Source organism: Cupressus sempervirens, chromosome 4, assembly GCF_028749045.1.
Source record: "Cupressus sempervirens isolate cs-2001-9-10 chromosome 4, ASM2874904v1, whole genome shotgun sequence".
Lineage (NCBI taxonomy): Eukaryota > Viridiplantae > Streptophyta > Pinopsida > Cupressales > Cupressaceae > Cupressus > Cupressus sempervirens.
The window spans coordinates 156,270,278-156,291,231 of NC_143121.1; the positions used below are offsets into that span (position 1 = coordinate 156,270,278).

At 34.9% G+C, this 20,954-nt stretch overlaps 1 long non-coding RNA gene across 2 annotated transcripts; it reads left to right on the top strand.

Annotated features, from left to right (window-relative positions):
* Positions 1 to 18,573: 18,573 nt before the first annotated feature.
* Positions 18,574 to 19,516, top strand: LOC149560446 (uncharacterized). 2 transcript variants are annotated; one of them, XR_016363353.1, is made up of 3 exons: positions 18,574 to 18,836; positions 18,914 to 19,029; positions 19,136 to 19,516. It is a non-coding gene; the product is annotated as an uncharacterized LOC149560446 (long non-coding RNA). The 2 variants fall into 2 exon arrangements; XR_016363352.1 differs by having other exon boundaries at positions 18,914 to 19,516.
* Positions 19,517 to 20,954: the final 1,438 nt, after the last annotated feature.

A 20,954-nucleotide genomic window follows, 5' to 3' on the forward strand; every position in this document is an offset into this window, starting at 1 on the left:
AAAATAGGAGTATGTAATTGGGCCATCATTTTGGTAAACTAGAAGGTGTAAATTGGCCAGATGAATGTACTCGTAATTTAGAGCATTCCAAAAAAAGAATCAGGTCAAAAGGCCCCACGGTTTGAAAGTTATTATAGTTTTTTGGGTTTTGGAGACCTCCTAAGAATGCTTCAAAGTCAGGTTAGGGCCATTAAATGACCTTGAAAAGGGCTGAAAAATAGGGGATGAGTGAAGCTGGTCCATAGGGCTATAGAGCGCCTTGAGAGCTTTCCGAATATGTAAACGGTTTGTCAATCAAAGCTACGGTTCAAAAGTTATGCCTCGCAGAAGTTCAGTTACCGTTTTTGGATTCTTCTAGATTTGTGTCGACTTCTAACACAGCTTCTGGAGCCTTCTATTTGGTTGGTGGATGCCTACTAGTACTTTCTAGAATGTATTCCTAATCCTTAACCCTTCGAGATCTATTTAAGGAGATTTCTGGCATTGTAACAGGCAGTTTGAAGTGGAGTTTGGGAGGAGGTACTTAAAGGAGAAATTATCTCTAGATTTATGCTATTGTAAGCCCTTAGGGCATGTTTTGAAGTTTATTTTCCCTGTACTAAATGTATTAGCTTATTTTCCAGTTAATACAATTTCCCTTTTTCTGTTGTGTCCATTCTGTTCTTGGGTTGTGTCCCCATCAATAAGCAACATGGTGAAATTAGTTGAATTCAAGATGAAGTATACACCTTGTCCTCCCATAGAAGAAGTCAAGGAAAGGCTAGCTAGGTTCATCTCCTTAGCCAAAAGAACAAAAGAAAAGGGAAGACTCATATTAGAAGATCATTTAATGTAAGCCCAAATGGCAATTTCTATTTCTTCTAGAATAGGACAAGTGTCTATTTCTGATTGGCCACCATTTTGGTGCCTTCCCATTAGTTGCCACTTTTACAGTTTTAGGGTTTCTAGGATTTAATCTAGATCATCAATTTTTCTTTTGATCTGTACCATCAATTGTTATTTTGACATCTATAAAAGGCCATTTGCTCTCATTTGCAAGGGTCGGAGAAAATTGTTGCATAAGATAATGCCAAAATTGCTTTCTTTCTCATTGTTGTGACTTGCATGGTGATTAAGAGCCTTTGGTATTATTGCATGGTTTCTACTTCCAAATAGTTAGAGTAACATTTGTGAGGGAGTTATATTGGAGGATTGTTGCCAAGATACTATCAAAATTGTTCTCTATTCATTGTTGTGACTTGCATGGTGGATATACATGATCATTTTGGTGTATTGCATGGTTCTTCTCATCTCTCAAATTAAAATAGGATTTCATTTCATATTGTTAGAGTAGAAGTAGATGGCTAATTTTATGGTGATGTTAGTGAATGTTTGATAGGGATCAATACTAGACCACTAGCATCCTAGCAACTTGTTGGGAAGCCTTGTGTGGCAAACTAGTTTATTTTTCCTTTGAATCATTGCATCTGTGAGGGTGGGGCCACTAGTTAGCTTTCATTAGATTTGATCTCCATCCATTTGCTAACCTTTCCATTCATAGGACTAGGAGTAGAATAGTGAGTAGTTGAAGGAGTAGGAGTAGAATAGTGAGTAGTTGGGTAGTTGAATTTCGCTCTAAGAAAGTTAGGAAGGTAGAAGTCATTAGAACCATTATCGCCTCCTCCTCACACAATCAACATTATTTGGTGCTACATCCTCCACCATCACCATCAACATCACCTAGCACTCACACAAAATCATCACCATCTCACCAAAAGCCCAAGTCATCCTCGAATGAATAGCGTAAGGTTGCCTACATGATTACCAGCAAATCACATCAATAAAACTGAGTGAGTATCCACAAGTGTAAGGAGCATTGGAGTTATTCTCATATCCCATGAGCAATAAATTTTCAAGAGAGGAATTGTATGTTTGATACTTTGTATCAGATATCCAATTACTAATATGTTATGTAGTGGTACAAAAACTCACATCAACAAGTTGTTATCAAACAAAATAGTCCTACAATCCAATGAGGAGGATTATTTAATATACAGTGCATCAAAATCAGGAACATATAAAGTTAAGTTGGGGTATGAGCTTCTTAGACATAGATAGAATAACATTTTTTGGCCTACAAAATTATGTTGGGAAAGTGGCCTATGCTTAAGGCTGGTGCTTTCCTGTGGGTGGCTTTACATGGAAGGATTTTGTCCATGGATAGATTGAAATCTATTGGCCTTGCAGGACCGAATTAGTGCATCATGTGCAAAAGAGAGGAAGAAATGATAGATCATCTACTTTTTTGGTGTCCAATAGTGAGAGAGTGTTGGGATTGGCTTCTAAACAAACTATAGTGGCAAGAAGTCAAAAATGGGACACTAAGAGATTTTATTTTTTCATGGCCCCAAGATAGAATACATTCTAAATGGGGAATCTTCTAGATTATTTTCCCTTCCATGATTATTTGGTACATATAGAAAGAGAGGAACCCGAGGATATTTAAAGATAAAATTCTAGATATTGAGAAAATCAAAATGAAGATTCAAATGGCCATAGAGGAAGTGGTGAATAGTAGAATTATGGGTTTAAATTACAAATATTTGAGAAAATGGGATATGGACATGGTGAGCAATTGGAATGTCAGGCAAGGAATTGACCATAGACTAAAAGACTCAAAAGTAGACAAGAAAGCTATTAGGTGGCAAGCTCCTCCAAAAGGATGGGTCAAACTCAATTTTGATGGAGCTTGCAAAGGCAATATTGGAGTAAGTGGGATAAGAGCAGTCATTAAAAATGATAAGGGAGAAGTGTTGAAAGGGATAGCTAGGAAAGGGATTGGAATGGTGCATGGATTTTTTTAGTGGCGATTATTTGCCAATTGGTGAATATGTCCCGATCGGGCTATAGAAATTGGCGAAAAAAAACATCGTATACTAGTTGACTAGTTCGCCCAGATTTTATAAAATACTCATATAGTGGTCAAAACGTTCACCACTATTATTACATAATTTTAGTTTGGTAGTCGAGTTCTTCGCCCATATTTCTCTTTAATGTTTACTCTTATTCACCATGGAATTAATTGAGTGTCTCTTTCGACAATCATCATTCGCCAAATTCCCATTTTCCTATGTGAAATTTTTATTTGTCCTAGGACCCAATTCGCCATGCATCACACACAATGGGGTCCCAAATTCCCACCCTATTCACCCACTCGATTACTTGAAATTATGCGGGGTTCGCCAAATATTAGTTCTTATCATATGTAACGATCAGCCCATTTGCCAACATGAAAATGGTTTATTTGTAGTTATCTATTTTAGATATATGAGTTTTATCATTGAAACATGCTGAAAGAAGGAGCCTTCTTCATAGTATTACGATCAGTAGAGAACCGAAATGACTATGACTACGAGTCCATAGTATTTTATTGCAGCCTTAATTTGATGGAGATGTTACAGTCAAATTTAAATAGGAAGAGGAGTAGGACTAATGAAGGTGGAGATGTCCAAGAGAGGCCAATGAAATGTAGAAATATATCTTCATACTTTGGTGGGGGTAGACGCAATAGTGTTGGTCAAAGTAAGGAAGGTACATCATCAAAAGAGCCTGTACAATCTCAACCTACACAGGAGTCCATTTAAAAAATTGGGGAGCCTAATAAATCTGGTGACAGAGTTGCAAAACTTGATATCTCTAATGAAGATGACCTTGAAGAAGAATATCCAGTAAATAACCAATACTAGGACAAATCAATCGACTTCAGTGATGATGATGGTGCAATTAACAGTAACACTAAAGGGAGAGGAAAATTGAAAGAAAAAATTGATCGTCAATGGGAGATGGCCAAGAGATTTAAATTTGATTGGGCAGCAAAGTATCCATTCATTGAGCCTGTGGACAATCCAATTGTAGGTGAGCCACTAGTAGAATGTAGATGTGCAATTTGTAGTTGGAAGTATAAAAAGGAAAAGCGGTTGCAGCTTAAACTAGACACCATAGAGAAACAGGTTGGTAAGATTTACGAAACCTCAACTGTAGATGGTAAGGAAATAAAAGTGGTAAGATATAAAACAAAGGAGCAATGTCAACATAAAAGGAATGCTGAAGAATATTATTTGTTTCAAAAAATTTAGACAAAGCCTGGTGAAGTTCAAGGTTCTATTAATGTTATTTTTGCAAAAGCAAGTGAAGAAGAAGAACGTGGAAAAGCTGTTCAATTAAGTAATGTTTTCTATATTTTGAGCAGAGGGCGTCCAATGACAGACTATCTAGAAATGAGTGGTTTTTTACACTTTCTGAAAGTTCCTAACTATCATGTCAGTCATTGGTCGATAAACAATGGATGGGAATGGGCAAGTTGTATTGCACAGGTTGAAATAGAGGATGTACAAAGAAAAATAAAAGAGTCAACCTTTATTGCATTGTCCTTAGACAAAGTTACGGCAATAGATAATATGTCGTGGGTATGCATGCATGTTTATACTATACAGAATAATGTCTGCCAACCACATCTACTATCTGTTGCTAAATTGAGAGACAATGCTATAGTAGAAACTTTATTTCAGTTAGTAAAGAGCAATTTAATTGAATATGGAGCTATGGATGAATTGACAATAGCGAAGAAGTCGGTCTGTGTTGGAGCGGATGGAGCTTCAGTAATGCAAGGTCAAAGGAATGGTCTTTGCACAAAGATGCAGGCTTCTTGTTCACCATATGTTGTTTCCATTCACTATATGGCCCATAGGATGAATCTTGCTTTTCGAGTTGTGAAGAAGTTTCCTTCAGTAAACAAGGTTGAAGATTTAGTAAGAAAGTTGTATGCATATTTTTGTGGAAGTCCCAAGTGTTTTAGGGAATTTTAGCACTTTGCTAATGGAATTACCAATGGAAACAAGCTTCTAAAAGATGTTGATACCAGATGGATCTCTTTGGATGGACCAGCGCATCGAGTATTTTTTCGAATATCAATCTTTGATTGGACTAATGTACGAAAATAAGGACAATGCAGAAAATTAGAGATGTGGCAACCTGCTTTGGAGGTTAAGCAATATAGAAACACTTTTAACTTTGGCAACTCTTCTTCCCATGCTAGAAGAAATGAGGTTAATTATGAAAAAAGCCCAGCAAAGAGCCATGTATATTGCAGAATATGCTCAATTGCGTAAAATGTCATTTTGAGCCCTCAATAGTCTCGATCATACTAACCTAAATTTATCCGATATAGATTTAATCACTAGCGGAAACTAATAGATTTGGATGATACTGATAATTATTTAAAGATCATTGAAAATAGAGATTTATGTGTTTGTGTAAGGGGATTTCAGATACCGATGTACTACAGTGGCCCAAAGAAGTGAGCTACAAGAGTTACTAGGGAAGAGTTTACCAAGATCATCGAGTCTATAGCATCTACTGCAAGGGACATAGCCTATAGAGTTTCCTCTGAAATAATATCATGATTCCCATATGATCAGCTGCTTGAGGCCATGGAAATTGTGTTTCCTCAATATTGGTCCTTCAACAATAAGGAAGATTATCGTAGAAGGTTGTTGATTTTGATAAAGGAATTTTGCAAATCTATAGAATTCAATAGAGTGACTATCAATGGAATATTAGATTAGGGTCTTCTTAGATAGCAATCAGGCACCTTTACAAGGACCATGAAGCATCAATATCAATTAATGTGTAACCCACATGAAGAGGGCTCGGCAACAAAGCTTTGGACAAAACTAAAACAGAGCACATTGTTGCATGAAGAAATTTTAGAGTACTTCAAGCTTGCTGATCTATGTCAAACCATGATATTGGGTTTAGTGGAGGATGAGAGAGTTTTCAGTGCTTTGGGCTTCCTAAAATCAAAGCTAAGAAACAAACTAGACAAGAATTTGGAATCATGCTTGAGGGTATACACATCTAGGTATGATGTCAATGCTTTTCCTTATAAAAAAGAAATGGAAATCTGGAAGAAAAGATGCAAAAGAAGAGGGGTGGGCAACACCATGAACCAATCTCCTACAGCAACTCCAAGTGGGACAAGTACAGTTGGCAATGGCACTAGCCATGGGATTGGGAGTCATAGAAGCATAGGTCAGAGTAAACTTGAAGTTGAAAAAGACACAAATGAAAATGAAGAGAACAATGAAGCAACTAAACTACCAAAATTGGATGATGATGACGACATAGAGATGAATTGGAAAATTTAGGAAATTTCTACTAAATTAGCAATGGCAACCAATAGGTATTTTTTGAACTTATTAACTACTATATGATATCCTATCATTCAATGTTCATTTTAGAAAAGCAAGAAATTAGAATGTATTATGTTTCATCATTAAAATTTGAGAACAAAGACTATTATTACTGTAGAGTGTAGTTTATATCATGTCATCAATGATCATTCATATTTGACTTTGAAATTCCTGAATGAATTTTTTTTTTTCTATTTTATTCATTTATTCAACATACATTGAATTGGAAAACATGAAAATTAGATAGAATCTTAGATTCAATTCCACAATTAATAATTATTAATGGTTTTTATTTGCAATATTTAGCTAATATGGTACAATTCTTGTAAGCCAATGAGCTTGAATTCCCTTTTATAGAAACAAGGGAGCAACATTAGCTTCAAGTTGATTTGCCTAATGTGAAGTCTCAAAATCTAAATCAGTAAGACATCTACAACTCTACAACATCTCTACAACTTTAATTGTACATTTCTGCATTTGACAGGCCAGTTTAGTAAATTAGCAATTTAGCATAGGCAATAGCATCTACAAGACTGCAACATTGATCCTGTTCAAAAAATAAAGTTCAAACTTGTTACTTTAAACTCAATTCTAGATTCTAGACTATGGTATGTAGGATAATATGAAAGATATTCATATATAGTAAAGATATAGAGATGATTGAAACTGAAAGTACTTTCACATACAGACTATAAGTTTTTGTAGTATGCTCCATTCTTCTTCGGTTGGAAGGGCAAAATTTTTTATGTTATGGTAAATGATCTGCATTCTCGTTAGCATTTCATACTTGGAAGAGCGAGTTTCAAGCAATGTTGCTTCCACTAGTGCATGCAAATTTGTGAATGTTTTGATGCACTTTGCAATGCCTTCATGAGTTCTATCCTGAGGAAGGTTGCCTAAATCAGAGGTTATTTGGTCCTCCAACTTTTGTTTGTAAATTTCTCTTCCAACGAAACCTGTTGTTGAGAAATTAGGTCCAGGACTCGGTAAACCAAGAGATATCAATTTTGTTGTTTTATTGTTCATCTTGGCGAGCTTTGGCCCAAATAAAGCAAGAACTTCTTCTTCTTCTGTTAGTTTTTGACATTTATGAAATATAGAGGTTGCCTTTATTATTGAACCAATGCGGTCTTGAATTCCCTTGCTTGCCAAATGCCTGTCAGTAGTGCTATTGATTTCTTCCATATTCTACTTTGCAGTTTTCTGTCTCTGACCAAAACTTTTGTTCTCCTCAAGTTGCTCTTTTAGCTTCTTAAAAAAATATGTAAGAGCTTTGTAGAGTTCGAACCAATCACACAACCTATCAGCAGAAGTCTTTATTTGCCCCCAGAAGTAATTTTTTATTTTCTTTACTATATTATTTACATGGTCATTCAAGTCGTTTTCATATTTTTTAATAGTATCATTTTCCTTTTTTAGGTCTTCTTACATTTCTGAGTACTGGTGTTCACTATGTTTTTTTATTTTCTCTGCTTTATTTTCCCACCCTTTTGCTTTCTCTTCCCACTCTTTTGTTTTTACCCTCTCATTTTCCAATTCTTTATTTAACTTATTGTTTACATTTGCAGCATTCTCCAAGTTTCTGTATAACTTTGTTGAAGAGTGTTTTTCATCCTGAAGTTTTTTTTTCTATTTTTTTCAAATTTTCCCTCAGAGTTTTCAGTTCTTCGTCCATTTGTTCTTTCTGTTCAATTGCTTCTTTAGAGCCAGAGGATGAATTTTTTATCCTTTTCTCTAATTCTTTGCACCTGTTTACTGCTACTTTCTCACTTGCCTTTACATTTTCCAAGTTTGCCTTTAACTTATCTATTGTGCCCTGAAGCTTTTCTTTCTCTCTCTCCAACTTCATCACTAAACTTTAGACCACTTGGTTGGTCATTTTGGACACATTTATCTTGTCCACTTTTTAAATTTTGGATAAATCCATTTGGAAGGTGCTAACTTGAAATTCAGATAGATATAACTGACTCTCTAGTGGATTGTTATCTCTAGTTGGGGGCATAACAACCATGAATTCCATCATATCTTTATTTGGGTCATATGTGGGAAATAACCTATTGGTTGCAAGTTCTACATCATGAGCTACAGCAATTGCTTCCATCTTCATTGTCTTACTATTTTGTCTATTCTTGTTTTTTTATTTTTCATAGTTAGTTACAAATTCATTGTAACGAAAATCAAGATTTTGTGAGACAATTGAATGTTTGAATGGTGAAATAGCAGTAGCACTTGCACTAATGTACGAGCTTCCACCAATACCATGAGGATAACCAACACCTAGACCCATTAGTGGGGTTTGTGGACTGTTCTAAGGGTTTTGTCCTGAAGGATGGGCAATTGTTGACTCACAGTCACCATTGGCATTGTTGTACTAGTAGTACTACTAATACTTGTCATAACCTTCTACTTCTTTACACTTTCTTGATCTCCAGGACCAAATTTTTTTGCATCTATACACAATGTCCTTTTTGGACCACTAATTTTAGTTGTACCCATGATATCTACAGATGTGGGAGTGATAGTTGATTCAGATTGAATCTAAGTGCTTGGAAGTGGAACTGTAAATGAAGCAGGAACAAATTTAATTAATTGAGATGAATTCAATGTGGATGGAATTGACTGAGTCGATGATTGATCTCCATGCCCAAGGCCTAGTTTCTAACCATGTTTTGGTGCTATAGCTGGTGGTTGAGGTGGTAACCAAACCCCTTCTCCACTGGGACCCAGACCACCAGAACTTTGGTAGCCCATTTTTTCTACAATTTTTGCCCCTTTTCTATATAGAAGTTTGGTGGATGCATCAACTCCTCTCTAAACTTGTGCACTGGATGAGGGATTCCAAGAATCTTGGTCATCGTAATCATCATCAGTATCATTGTGATGTGCTTCAGGTGGATGCTCCTTATTCCATAATTCATCAAACATTGTACCCTCTTCAACCTCATCACGATCTGCAGAGGTCTTTGGCTCACCGAGATTCTTCCTCATTTCCCAAAATTGAGAAATTTTGCTTCGACTCCATCCAACATCTGTACATTCATTCATTAGCTCTTTTGGAATAGGTTTTGTAGATGGTTTATCAGCTTTCTTGTAGAAATTAGATGATGTCATGCCCTGAACTTTTCCTTTCTATTTGTGCAATGCTATTATTTGTGATGACAATTCCTGTATTGACATATTATTTTCAATAGCATATTTCTCCATCTATTTTTTGACCTCCTCCCAGGAGTCCTTTTTAAATTTTTCAATCAAAGGCATACTTTCATGTTGATATTTTCTTGCAAAAGTCCCAATTCCCTTGAGCCTTGCTCCAATTATGTTCAGTGGATCATACTACTAGTGACTATCAACATCAAATCGAAAAATTGAAAAAAAGGCTTCTGCCACTTTGAATCCTCTTCTCTCAAATGTGAATCTTCCAAAGGAGAATGGTAAGGAGGGAAATATCATTTTCTTTTGCTGACCATGAAAGAGTACATTTGTGCTCTCCATTTGTCTTACATATTCCAATGCAAATACCCTCTCTGTTACATGTATTGGAAGTTTGTAGGGTTCTACCCATGAACTGTAAAACCTTAACACAATGTACTCTTCCATTAAGTACCAATCAGCCAATTGTAGTTCACTTTCGAGTTGAATGCAATTTCTACAAGTAACAAGCAATCTAGGCATTGGAGTGCCTATAATTTTATGGTACATTGGTGCCAAAAAGAAGTCTACAAAATTTTTGTAGTTCCTTCTATTATCCATCATCCTTATCTGAGGTGTCCACTCATATATTGGATTTTGGCCTTGAGTCTAACTGCAAAGCTTGTTTGCCTTAAATAGTGCATGATGCTTTGCTAGGAGAAGATAGCACAAGTAGGTTGTGAATCTAAATGTCTTCTCTGAACCTCTTTGAATCATTAGTAATTGATCTTGCATGCAACGAACAATGTGCTCAATAAAACGATATCTTATTGGTTCTTTTTTAAAATGAATATGATAAAGCATTTCAAGAATGTTGGCATCCACTTGTTTGTTACTATCCAATCCCAAACAAAATGCTAGCAAGGAAATATTGTCCTATGCCCATGGCACAAAAAATTCAAAATCATAAGGAGGCATGTGATTTAGACTCAGCCTACAACCGCTTGTTATTCCTCTAATATAAGAATCTCTCTATTTTGCATCTAATTTTTCATAATCATCTGCCAGCTTTCCCAAATCAATATGTATGTTTGACTATTGTTATTGAAACCCTAAGTTCAACAGACTAGCAAATTCACTCTCAATTATGGAAAAAATTTCCTCTTGAGTAATTTTATTCACAATTGCTTTTCTATTTTCATCATAATTTTTGGCACAGAGCATAACAATTTCTGGGCAAGGGAATACTTGAGGTAACGCCATGTGTGCCAACCTAGCTACCCACAGTGCAATTTTATTTACAGTTGCATTTACACTAGGGTTAAATGAACAAAATTTTGAAGCCTTATTTGGATCGTTCCACTTGTTTTCAAATGCAAATCTTATCTCCATTATACCCTTATTTCCATGAATAATAGGATCATGTATATCATGGAATATATCATTGAAACCTGGTGTTTTAAGCATATTATGGAATTATGTTATTTTGCCCATCTTGTTATTCTTGGTATTTGTTTTGCCCATCATGGAAAATATTTAAACACGGCTACAAGCCTACAGGGGTGATTCAAAATTAAAACCTTACAGACTAAATTTTTTTATATAATATAAATAGTAAAGTTGTAAATCAAGAGGCTTGAAATTTTTAAAATGTGGGATGTAAATTTTTAGGATTTTAGTAGTTACACTTACCTGTTCATGTTCACGTTGCCCTTAGTTTCAATTTTTACAAAGAGCTGAGAGACTATAGTTTGTTGCTTTCCTCGGACCACAATCCTCAACCTAGAAATTAAGAATCTGTAACTTAGTAAATTGTAACCCCTTTTTTATTTCTAAATCTACAGACAACATATAACTACAAAATTAAAGAAACTTAAGGTGCCAAAATTGTACAATCTATACTCTATAGTCTATAGTCGTCACACTTGTCACACAGTACACTTTTAATTTAAATGTGAGTGGAATCGTGGACCACTAGTTACTAGACACACGTTAAGTGTTAACTAACTCGTCATAATGTGTTAATGTCATTCATAACGTCACTATTAATTGCAAGTGGAATGTGATTATGTCAATGTGTTAACTAAGTAGTGACACGTGTCATGATTCTGGGACACATTTGAAATGACAGGGTTTCTTTTTCCTTTCAGCCCAAAACTCAACTTTGGTCATTGATCTATAAACATCCAACGGCACCGGTGAATGGTGTGGTGGCCCCGTGGGTCGTGGGTCGCACTCCCATTAACTAAGCTAGTCAGGTATCAAGATGACTCACATCATGAGTCAGACGTGTCAATGTCACATCATCACCAAATTGAAACGATATTGTTATTTTTTGGTCGATAGAGGAGTTTAGTGACATGTGTCATGATTTCGAGACACGTTTGAAATGACAGGGTTTCTTTTTCCCTTCAGCGCGAAACTTAACTTCAGTCGTTGATCTATAAACATCCAACAACAATGGTGATTCGTGAATGGTGCGGTGGCCCCGTGAGACTACCGAGTTGCATAATTGCATATACAGAGTAATTTAAAATAATATTACTATTTAATTTTAATTAAATATTTGGGAAAACAACTAGCTAGTACAATCAAAACTAATATTAATAGATTTTTAAGACATTATCTATACATTAATATTTTGAATTAATATTAATATTATTAATCATCTCAAGATTTAATATATAAGTGCTAATCATATAATTAACATGGATCAATGAGTCTGCCTCAAATCCTCAAATCAAAATTACAATTTAATAAATTTGTTAATTTATAAAAATTAAATTAAATTTGCTATATAGCTAAAATTAAATATATTTCATAAGACACAGATTTATATCTAAAATTTGTATTAAAATATTAATATTATATATTCACAAATTATATCTCTAACTAATATTATTTATCATTAGCTATAATATTTCTACTTTCTTTTCACAATAGGCAAGGACTAGTGCTCCAACAGAGCTCTTGTAGTTGTTATTATTTTTTTTTTTGGAAAAACTTTATTTAAAATCAAAAGAAGTGGAAAATAGACATTCTACGCAAGCAACAAAATACATAAAATAATAAAATTTTACCTAACAATTGTAATGAAGGTAGAAATGCAATTATTTACATAATTAATCTTGGTAGTTTAACTTTACTATTTGGACATTAGTTATTAGTGCCTATCATAGGAACTATAGGCAACGAACTTTTTTAACCAGTGTTTGAAATAAGCAACTTTAACCAATCAAGTTTCACATAATTTTTTAATAATAAGTAATAACATATTTTGCTATTAGGTAAAGTTTGAGGCAGGAACTACATTGCTCTGCAACCTTGTTTCTAGGGGAAATGTATTAGTGATTAGCATTATAAATAATATTTTATATTCACGTAGGCTTTTATAAAAAATTCAATAGAAAATTTAAAAATGCAAAATATTGCAATGTTGCATAAGTAAGCATAAGAAGTTAAAACAATGAAATACAATTTTATATGGAACTAAAACTCCAAAAATTTTATTGATATTTTTTGAAATTTACAAATTTATGAAATTAAGGGAAAACCCTAGACTCTAGTACTACTGTACTATTCATCGTAGAAACCACCAGAATTGACTATGGTTGCGAATTCTTGTAGGCAGTGGTTGCCATCTTCCACTTCATCCAAGAAAAACCATTTTCGAAGAAAATTCAACCCAATTCTTGTGCATTCCCATGGTGCTTCAACTGCCCAACAGTCAAGCCCAGTAAAAATGGTTGTAGGACCATATTTTGGCCAAGTTCCAAAAGCTTGTGGACTTCACCCGCCCAAGGGATTCCCACTCCTAAAATTGCATGAGCGACAATTTTAATGTCATTGCCCAAATATACTACGTTATAAATCTTCCTGAGGAGCAGCACAATTTTGGCCCTTGCTTCTCTGAGGTCAAGCAGGGAGGCTAGAAATTGTGACGTAATGTCACTATTGACATGATACCGATTCTCATTCTCCAAAAACTCATGCCCCAGAACCATTTTGACAATAGCAATAACAAACTTCACACCAGAGCATGGAACAACCTCATTGCAAATTGACAAGAGGTTTTCCTCAGGAACGCAACCTAGAAAGGCTTTTTGCTCCTCTTTCAAAGTGCATCTCAAGTGAATAGGGTTGTCCATCTTTACTGCAAAGTTCAAACTCTAAGTTCTAATAGACTAATAGCAAACAAACCAGACCTATTGACTACCAAAAATGACATGAGCAATGATGAAAGAAGTAGCTCAATTGCCTATAAATAAGCTTGGTGGGCAGGGTGCTACGGATTTTTTTTTTTTCCTAAATAAGCTTAGTTGTTGAGAAATATTTCTTAAATATTTGTCCATCTAACTGCCAATTCAATTACATTAAATTAGCAAATATTCTCAAATCTTGAACATAATTGCAAGTACGTGCCGAAAAGGCCAATTTTAATTAAACACTAACATCGTCCATTGTCCTGTAATGCGTGTGAAGCCGCTTAATCGATGGAAAAAGCCAATTGTAATTAAGACTAATAGTACTATTGCTAGTGGACTATGACATGTCTTGTAATGCGTGCGAAGCCGCTTAGCTGATGGAAAAGGCCAATTGTAAATTGTAATTAACAGTGACAAGACATCAATATACTATCTCCTACAACTTAAGTGATACACGCTGGACAGAAATGTGTCACCATTTCGGACACTTGAACAAGGTTGAGGCTTCATTCCAAACGTTTGGTTTCCAAATAAACCTTCAACCATTGATATATTATCATCGGACAGTAGTCTGAATCATATAATTAATAATCTATATGTAATTAATATTTATCATTTAAATAACCCGAGCTTTGTTCATTTTAAATTTTAATTTTTTTTCTATAATCTACATGTAATTAACGTTTATCATTTCAATCATCTGAGCTTTGTTCATTTTGTATTGGTAATAATAATAAGATATCTTTTAGCTTATTATATATAGTTATAGATAAACTAAACTGTAATGGTATTGGTAATTGTCGATAAAAAACTGTCAAAAATCGGTTGTACAATTTGGGAAGTGGTGTGTGGTTAGTTGTAGCGTACTAGCGAGAGAATGTCGCTATCACTGACATGGCATTTAATTCTTTTTGGATACACTGTACTCCATAGACAACTTACCTTGATATGTGTCAACATTCCGGTGACTACCTCGACAGTTCTTCTTCCTTCAAGAAATGTTGGCTGAAATTAAACCTCAGCCATTGATCTTGGATCATCAAATGGTCTGAGTTCTCAAATAATACATTTAACATAATTACAGTGGTAGTGGAAAATATTATGCTTCCATAATGTATGGTCAAACAACCATCACTTGCCACTTGCCACTTGCCAATAATTTATGTAAGTTGGTATGTTAGGTTAGGCTACTTATTTCCCATCTTTTGAAAATAGCCATACCAACTATAACTTTCTGAAAACCATTCACCATAACAAATAAATTAATTCAATTATTTGGAAAATAATTTCGCCATTTTTTTATAAAAAAAGTATTGGTTATTAAAATATTTGCCAACCAATATCCATATTTCAAAACATAATTCACCATCAATATTAATAATTTTATTAAAAACAAAAATTATAATCGCCATTATTTTATAAAAATTGTCTAAACTATTAGAAAATTCGCCACCAAATATGCATCGATTGACGCATAATTCGCCAACACTATTAAAAAGAATTCACCCAAATGACATGTGATTCGCCACAATTTTATAAATTTTGGGAGGGGGGGTGGGGGGGTGGGGGGGGGGGGGGTGTTCCTTAAAGTTATCCCTGGAATGGTGTTCATCTAGTATTCATGATAAAATTATCATTGAAGGTGATTCACTAATTGGCTACCTAGATTAAAAGCTCATCTACAGGGGTTGGCAGATTAGAGGGTACAACATGTGTATAGAGAAGGGAATCAAGTGGTAGATTAATTGGCCAACATAGGTATCGAAAATGATGTATATTTGGAATTTGATGAGATAGAATCTAGTACAGAGGAACTAAACAGTCTTATCTAGATAGATATCAAATCTATTGATAGGGTAGGGATAGGATAGGAAGTCCTTGTGGCATGGGCAGGAAGGACAAGACCCTACAGCTTCCGTGCATGAGTATTGCAGAGCCCTTCAAGCTCTATAATGGTGGCTTCCATAGGCAAGTTGAGAAGGCATGCAAGCCTTTTTTTTTGGTACGAATAGTATATTAGAGTCTTTATAAATCCCCTCAATAGGGCAATTTTGGTTGCAAGACATGCAATTTGCAGAGACAAGGGAGGCAATGGCACAAATGATCGATATCAGATGTAAGTGCTTGTAGGAAGTGGAGCTAAGGGAACCGTCAGGAGAGCAATTGCAACACATTTTCAGCAAAGCCAATGAAAGGGAGAAGGTGACTATGATAGCGCTACTAGGGGCAGATTACTGGTTTGGCCATCATGTCCACAATGGAAAACTCATTCATGACCTGTTCCTGCCCATCATTCAAGTTATAGGACATTTGACACTTGTTAACGGCATGGTCAAAAGAATTCTCATGGATGAACTCTTTGACCAAGTGACTGTGGCCTTAGACTTGATGGATGCCAACCTCTCGGGTGGGATGCTAAAGCCATTGTTTGCTCTAAAAGGTTATGAAAAGAAAAAAATTATGAAAAAAGCTTGTATGATCTTCAAGAACTATGTTGCTCAAGCTAATGATTTGGAAAAGTTTTTGTCATTCTGTCAAGTTAACTACAAGCTTTTTTTGGAGGATGTTGTAGCTAGGTTGGCCTCAATTGGCGAGGATATTGGATACCTTTATCATTGAGGATGTATTTTTAGTTTTAGTATTAGAGGATCTTCTTCATATCATATGTATCTATTTTTTGGTGATAAATATAATGGGTACCGCCCCCTAGACAAAACTTGCTTAAAAAAATAAATAAATAAATATATATATATATATATATATATATATATATATATATATATATATATATATATATATATATATATATATATATATATATATAATCCATTGTTCCTCTCACCACTCTATTCAATTAACTTTTCCCTTATTTTGTCTACTACTCAATCTTATCTCTCACATCTTTATAATATATATAGTTAATCTGAATATATTCATCTGATTTTTACTTCACCCCTGTGCCCCTTTTTCAAATATATTTTGTTAACGTTTTTCCTTACATAAATCTCATTTTCTCTGCTCCACGTATCTGCTCTATATACTCTCACGTCTCTCACTAAATCCTTCTTCTACACACATTATTTTTATATCCTTTTATTTAACCAAAGGTTATGTCCATTAGTAAGAGAGACGTCTCTTACAAGTACATCGTACTATTTCCTTTTTAAATATTTTATTTTTGAATCATACTTTGATTAATGGTAATGATTGTTTGTATTAAACTATCATTGATATGATAGTATCACTGGAATCCCATAAACTTTAATCACTGAATATTGTGTTCACTTAATCCACTCTCATATATTCTACATATTTGGATGGCACATACTCTTCTATAAAGTTAATTATCACTATTGTTAAGTTTATTATTTAATAGTACTGAAAGACACCTGATGGGTGTGCTTCTCTTGCTGAAGAGTAATTTCTTTTAAACTTACATGCTAACTCCATCATTCTTTCTATGATGTAGACTGAAATTTTTCTCTTTAGCATGCCAACAATTTATTATTAACAAGAAATACTTGTCTTGTGACGACACCTTTTGTTTGTCTCAAGTAATCATCCAATGCATCATTTCTTACTGTATAGTGAGCAATATCTAAATCCCCACTTCTATAGTTGCTCACTCGGATTATTAATTTATCGCTATTCTAAGAAACTATTTGCTGACATGCTTTTGACTTTTTAACTTGCTCCATATCTCAATCGTTGTTTCAAACAATTAATCTATTATCAATTGATGTAGGCATTTAGTAACTGGTTATTCCCAATGGTATGTGAATAGAGATGCTATCGTTCCTTGTGGCAACTTGTTCCTTTGAAAGAGATGATATCTCTTTTGATCGTATTCTACTTCTTATTCTCTATTCGACAACATAGACATCTGTATTATTATTGTTGACTTGGCAACCTCTTGTGTAAATGAATTTTATTGTTTTCATGACCCGTGAGAAATATAAATTAAAATCAATACTCACAACCCTAAACCTAAAAATAAATTGCTTGGCACTAACAATTGTCGAGTGCCAGTTTTGCTCGGCACATGAAGGTGTCGAGTGGAAATTTGCTTGGCACGTGAAGGTGTTGAGTGATAGGCAAGAGGTGCCGAGTGATAGGAAGCTTAGCACTTAAAGGAGAGCTCGGCACACAAAGTAAATGCTTGGCAACAATAGATGTCAAGTGAGCTCGGCTCCAACTGAGAAAGAGGATGCCGAGTGTTCTATTCAAATTGGAAATATTATAACTTATAAAATTTCAATTTGAATGCTTTCACCATTAAAAATAGAGAGCCAAAACTTTAACCTTTCAAACAAATTACTCAAATGCAACATACAAGGGAAGAGCAATGGTTTCAAGTATGCCTGCTTGTCTTCTATTCAATCTTTGATTTAAACTATTACAAAATCTAGGAGCATTCGGCTTCAACCAGAAAAACCCTAAGATAACCCTAAACTGGTAAAACTTTAAATTTCAATAAACTTTAAACTTGCAACACTAATGGCTGCACACAATGGTCCTTGGAGCAATCACTGCTTCAACAGGTCGAATCCAACAATGACAAACTTATAGAGTGAACAGGGGAAACATGTGCAATTGCAGGCACAAACTTCTTTCCTTCTTCTTTCTCTGCTCTGCTCTGCAACAACTGATTTGCTAAATAATCTGACTGAATGAAAATGAATGTAGAAACATTCCCTTTTGTCACATTCCATTTTCCCCCTCATTTCTGATTTCAAAAATCTCACCCACCGTATTTTTGTTTCTATCTGTTCTGGATGTCAGAGGTGGTAGGTGAGCATTTGACTCTAGGGGCAAAGGTCAACTGCATTTAATATTCCAACATGACCAACATCATTGAATCACCAGCAATATATAGTCACTGTTGAAGCATGTGTCTTTGTACCATATTGTCAAGTTTCGTTTGACAATCTTTGATTCATTGTTGTTGTAATAACCAAATTCTAATTTAATCATTGTTTTCACATATATGCCCATTCCTTCTCCAATATCGATCTGCATATATCAATAACTAGTTTATTGAAAATAATAACCGGTCATTTGCTCTTCATAATTTATCTGGAATAATCATTGTGATTTCTTCCAACAATTTTGTATACAGTGTCGCCATTGCTTTGTATTGCAGAGTTATATTGCCCACAGTATGAAGCCCTAATGTAGACTTCTCACAATATAAATTTATTTGGAAAATGTTAGTCCAAGGCTATTCCGTAATCTTTAGCTTTTAATATTTGTGGCCAATTCCTGAATCTCTGTAAGTCTAAGAAATTCATCTTTTTCAATTTTCTCAACCTCTCTTCATGCACAGTCTAACATTTCCTTTTGTGGCAGGTGCTTAAATTTCTCCATGGGAAGTGCTTGACCAGTGTTTGGTGGAATTTGATCACGCAACGCCATAGATCGGTGGATGTGGCTCCATTTGGCCCCTAAAAGCCCTAGATTATTTGGTGTTGTTTTTTCCCCCCTCTCTCTGCAAGCAATTCAAGGTCCTTAAATGGTTAAAGTATCCTCTATTTCGGTAGTTTTAATGGGTGGATTTTCTCTTCCTTCTAGGGCAGAGCAGAGTCAAAGACAGAGCGGAACATCTCTTGATCCACACAAGAAAATATAAGGCACGATCTTACCTTCCCTCCATGTTTCTTTTACGCTCAAGGTTTCCATGAAGTTTGGCCATTTCAATAACTTGCAAATGAACTTTTCTTAGAAACCTTTTCCTGCTTACCAAGGAATCTTTTCCTCGCATCCGCAATGGCAGACTCTGTAGTTGCAGCCCACTAAGACTCTCATCTTAATTAGAGCAGAAAAAGTTGGGGCTTATCACACCTATCCATTCTGTTGCTTTTACTGTGCAACAATTTACCTTTATTGTATAAAATAGTATAGAATTTATTGTTTGTAAATAAATTTAAATAGACTTTGTAAAGTTTAAAATCACCTAGCAAAATTTATATGGTCATATGCTTCTAAAAGTAACCGACCTATCTAATCAATGCCTAAAATGGCTGAAATAACTATTGTACCGAGCACTGTGAATGCTTTGTGAAATAAAATTACAAAATAGTATGCATTAAAATGAGTGGTAAGACCAGCCACATGACATACAGCAATGTCCTTGTACATACACCTTTATATTAAACATTAAAAATACCAGGTTCCGATCCCATTTAACATTGAAATTTATTAGAAATCTATGCAAAATACTAGAGAAACATTACTACGTGAACAAGATTTTTCATTTCTACCTTTGACCCCAAATGTGCAACAGATTGTCATTTCTTCCACTGGCCAATTATACCAAAATTTTCCTCCTATAATCTCTACGGAGAGAGAGCGATATAAATGTCACAGGCGAGACAAGTTTCTAGTGCTTCTATTTTGTTTGTATTCAACATATTCAACTCTAGCTTGATATTCGACTTTTGGTGGAAAAAAACATGGAAAACTTAAAGATGAGAATCCATTAGAAGTGTGTGTTTGAACCTTAGACAAGCCAACTAGTTGACCAAGTGGCTGAGGGATATAATTCGTTTAGTGAGAAGAAATTTACCCAATCCCGAACGTTACATATGTCTCCCGATGGTCAATTCTATCTAGTTAAAATAGTGCCAGCATCCCTGGTGAACAAGATGTTGTCAAGGGAGTGTACAACCAAATTCAAGAAGCTCAAGAGAAAAATCTCATTAGGAGGATCCAATCATGTATATTCTCATTCTTGAGTTATGATTCTCCTCCTGCTCATCTTAAACCTTATTTTTCTGTATCTTTCTTTCTTTTCAGAAGATGAGGAAATAGTCTACTAATATCTCATAAACCTATAGGTAATGGAATGATATATTCCTCAAGGAAAGAGCCAGCTATATATTGGAGGGCTTATATATGTCATCTGTAGAGTCTATGTTTGCTCGAGAGAATGGGTGATCCTCATGATTATCCACCTTCTAGAAATTTCAACTTGCATAATTTATTGCTTGATTTGGCCATCCATATAGCAAGAGAAAATCAGTATACATTTAGTATAATTCTCTCTGACCTTCTAGACTGACAGATGTCTGCATAGCACTGATAGTGGACAGGAAATCAAGCTTCACATCACTATGTCTCATATCTCAAAGACAATTTTGGGATATGCTGCAATCATTGTATTCCATGATAGGACATCTCTCTCAGGCATATTAACAAATAACTCGTGCCCAATCTCCACACACCCACACTTAGAATACATGAATATGAGTGCATTCCCCACAAATATGTTAGACTCAAAACTATTTTTGATTATATGATCATGTATATCATTGCCCTCTTCTATATCAAAAAGCGAAGCACACACCTTGAGTAGGCACAAAGGTAAAGATGAGATTGTCCGCATGTACGC